Source organism: Myotis lucifugus, unplaced genomic scaffold, assembly GCF_000147115.1.
Source record: "Myotis lucifugus unplaced genomic scaffold, Myoluc2.0 scaffold_160, whole genome shotgun sequence".
NCBI classification, from domain to species: domain Eukaryota; kingdom Metazoa; phylum Chordata; class Mammalia; order Chiroptera; family Vespertilionidae; genus Myotis; species Myotis lucifugus.
The window spans coordinates 2456224-2460155 of NW_005871208.1; the positions used below are offsets into that span (position 1 = coordinate 2456224).

Consider the following 3932-nt stretch of genomic DNA (forward strand, 5'->3'; position numbering starts at 1 on the left):
GCTTCCACCCGCCCTGTTCCAAGGCCCTTTCGCCTCCCTCGGCCGTCAGCGGGGCCTGCTTCCTGCAGCCTGCCCTGCCGGCCTGAATGCGGGCAGCAAGGAGGGCGCAGGGCTCCAGGGCCCTGAGGAGAGCGCGGGATCCAGAGCAGGCCCACCCGCCCCGGCCCACTGTTCAGTACCAGCTCAGCCGCCTGCAGGTCAGGATTGGATTCAATTTTTATTTATTATAATTTGTGAGTTAGAACCACCACGACACAACACACATCTGGGGAAAGAAACGAAAGCTGGGGGAAAGGGGCTAGCAAACGCCCTCCTGCCCTACTCTTCCCCTCCCACCTCTCCTCTGCTCCTTTGTCAGAACCACAAAACCCTAAAGGTTGTTCCACTTGGAAAGGCCGGGGATAGGTACATTTCCGCAGCACCGAAATGCCACTTTTATGGCGCTGTTTGTCTCCCTGCGCTGGATTCTGAATGGGGCCGAACAAAACAGCAGCGCGGAGCTGGCTAGACGTCTGGGCTTAATTGTTTTATGGTTTAAATAAGGTGGACACTCTTTCCTTTGAAATCAGATTATAGGAATGTTTTGTCTATGGCCCACGGAGAACAGGACCTCACTGGCTGGGAGGGAGAGGTGGAGAGAGCGCGCGTGAGAGAGGGATGGGCTGCAAACCAGGGGGCAAACAGCCGGGAGAAGTCTGAGTCCCACCCCAAAGTCCAGCGGGCAGCGGCGGAATAGGCGGTGCGGGACCTGCAGCAGGGTAAGAAGAGCCAGGAGTTCAGGGTGCAGCCTTGGGCAGGTGGTTGCGGGAGCTTCAGAGCGTGCGTCGGCGTGCGCGGAGGTGTTCCCAGCCCAGAAATGCGCCTGAAGAGGGGAGGAGGAAGGATCGCGGCAGTTCCTTTGCATGGTGTCTCTTAATGCGGGAAGAGAAGGTTTCAAAAAGAGAGAATAGTGTGAGACCTTTGACAGGTTTATCTCGAGAACTTATAAAACAAAGGAAAAGCGGTCCCGGGGGAACTCCCTTGCAGGGACCCTCCTCCCCCTCCCCCATTTGGAAACTCCTTCCTGCCCCTTTTCACCTTAGGGCCAAGCCTGAGACCTGCTTGCTCTCTCCCTCGGCTTTTTCCCCAGCTGGACTGCATTGGAGAAAATGAACGCGAGGTGGCGCTGTTGTTCAATATTAGAGGCGGCGGCGGTGCCCCTGGCCGGCCTGGCCGCGCTGACATTTGAGGCCCGGCTCCTCCGAGCAGTGGCGACAAGGCCCCGCGCCCCGGTCCAGCCCGGCCCTACTGGCTGAGCAAATCAATCCTCTCACCTGCGAGGTGTAAATAAATCGCGAGCGGTGGCGGGAGATGGGCCCTGGCTCTGACAGCAGGTTCGCGAGGGAGGCGAGGGAGGGCGGGTGTCGAAAATAATCCCTTTGCGGAGGAGATAAGAACGAAGCAGGCAGCGCGTAATTAACACAAAAAGGCAGAATGACCCAGACAAACGAACATAAATCCGCGATACCTAGAAAGGCGGTGCAGGCCTCGAGGCGAGGGACAGAGACTCCCAAGCGAGGATGGCTGCTTGTGGTTCTTTATTTCCTGGCTCCCGAAGGGAAATCAACCAGTTACGTGTAAAAGAAAAAAAAATCAAATGAAAGAAAGGAAGAAAAGGCGAGGGACCCCCCAAAAGGGGAAACCAAGTCCGGCCAGGGTTTTCAGGACTGGTGGGCTCTCGGAGCCGGCGGTGGTGGTGGTGGTGGTGGTGGTGGTGGCGGCACACTCAGGACAGTCGCATTCCAAGACACAAAGACCCGGAAGAATAGCTGTGTGGCAGGGATTTCGCTGGACCATAAACTGTAGAGATATCCCCTCCACCCTCTAAAAGATAAGGTGCAGGCTCCAGAACGGACCCGGCCTGCCGAGCCTCCTCTTCCCAGGCAGGGAGGAGAAAGTATTTATGACAGTCCGGGTGATCAGATGCTGGGAGCCCAGAGTCCATCCGGATCCGCTCAGGACTGCAGAGCAGGCTCAGAGAAGGCAGGGCTGCAACCAAGGCTGGAGCGTGCTCTCCCCTGTCGTGTCCTCCACTATCCTGGGCCCTAGGGAGACATGAAGCCCTGGCACAGCCTTCCTCTGACCCTCCCCTCCTGCTGCTCCAGGGTCCATGGTCTGGGCTTCACAGAGTCTGGGCAGCCCCGAACTCAGATGGGGGTGGGTTTCTCTAAATTCAGAGGATAGAGGAAGCATCTCTTGCTTGGGCATCAGTGAATCTCCTTGGAGAATGTGGCTGAGGGTGGCCATTTCCCCAGAAATTATTTAGATAATAGAGGGGTGGGGTGGGGAGGCTCCGTTCTCTCAACACCATCCTCCCCTGCACTGCCATGCCTTCCTCCATACCCAGAGCTGGCTTCCAGATGGGGAAGAAAAAGATCTGGTTTCCTTCTGCCTCCTTCCTCATCCAGGATGTGGAAGCCTCAGGATGTGGACGGAAAATAGGTAGCAAATTTGTTCATGATGCAAAGAGCTAAAGCTGCGCGTGTATTTGTTAGGCATTGTTTTCCTATGTGCCTGGGTGTGCATGTGTGTGCACAGTATTTGTGAAGTGACAGGGGTGCTTCAAGGCATGATAGTTTAGTGAGCGTGCATTTGATGTTTTTCAGGGTGGAAGGTAGCATATACAGTATCTGTATATCCCCAGTGTACCTCAGTGTTGTCCTGTGTGTAACAACCTCACACACTGTACTGGGAGAGGGCCAGAAAAATCATTCTTCCTCTTCTTCATTCGTATGCACACAGCACACATATCTACAGCTCTCTCACTTTCTCCCTTTTCTCTCTGTCTGTGTTCAGCCCACATAACTGCACGCACATATGGCCAGAGAAGGGTGCATTAGAATTAACTTGCATGTACCCTGTCTTGGGGGTGAGGGAAACCGCCCAGAGAAAGTGTGGGTAAATATTTAAAGAGTGTCTGTTGACAGTTCTCATCCACATCCTGGCCTGGGCAGCCTGCCTGGGGAAGTGGGGGGGTGAGGAGAAGCCATGGGATGTCCAGGGCGAGCTGGCATTTCTTATGATGGGGTCAGGGTATGTGGGCTTAGGGTATGTGGGGTCAGGGTATGTGGGGTCAGGGTATGTGGGGACAAGTGAGAGGCCTGCTCCAGCCTCCTCCAACCTTGATACAAGTAGCCTCCTGAGAAGAAACATCCTGAACCAGCCCAGCCAGAAGCCAGAGATCCACCAGCTGCCCTCTCCTCTGTCCCCACAAGCAGCTTTGCGCTCAGAGCCCCCAGCCAAGCTCCTGGCCATTGCCTGGGCTTCCTGCGTCAGGCAGGAGCTGGTGTCTGAAGGGGCAGTGCGGCCGGCTGGCTGGGTGTATGCAGGGACCCCACCTCTTCTGCACCCACAGCGGCAGCCAGAGAGCCTCAAGGACCTGGGAAGACAGGGCAGCCTCCCACCCAGGGGAGGGGCAAGAGGCATGGCGCTGTCTGATGCCTGGAGTGTTTGGGGATAGGATGTGCTTGTTCCTCCTCAAAGTCTCCAGACTTAAGGACCCCATAGCATTCCGCCTCTTGGTTCAGGGAACCTGCTCTCCCTTGCTGCGTCCGTCCCCTGGGGCCCTTATCCCTTTTGAGGTCCCCAGAGTTGCCCTGCTGGCTCAGGTATCTCTCTCAGAGAGGAAGGAAAAGAGAAGGGGGGGGAGAGGCCCCTTCAGATCTGTCTGCGCCCCTGGGAAAAACTCCCCCCACCCATTAGCTTGGGCTGGCTCCCCCCCCCCCCACACACACACACATATACACCACACCCCCATCCCTCCCCCTTCCTCTCCTCCCTCCAGGTCCCCCCCAGCTCTGAACCCCTCAACCCCCCCACCATCCCTTCCTTCTCTCTCTCTCTCTCTCTCTCTCTCTCTCTCTCTCTCTCTCTCTCTCTCTCTCTCTCTCCTC

General features: G+C 56.5%; 1 long non-coding RNA gene across 2 annotated transcripts; it reads right to left on the reverse strand.

Moving 5' to 3' along the window:
* Nucleotides 1-198: 198 nt before the first annotated feature.
* On the reverse strand, nucleotides 199-3604 carry LOC102432123. 2 transcript variants are annotated; one of them, XR_001349598.2, is made up of 3 exons: nucleotides 1508-3604; nucleotides 1078-1416; nucleotides 199-911 (listed from the first exon to the last, which is right to left on the reverse strand). It is a non-coding gene; the product is annotated as an uncharacterized LOC102432123 (long non-coding RNA). The 2 variants fall into 2 exon arrangements; XR_001349597.2 differs by having other exon boundaries at nucleotides 1078-3604.
* Nucleotides 3605-3932: the final 328 nt, after the last annotated feature.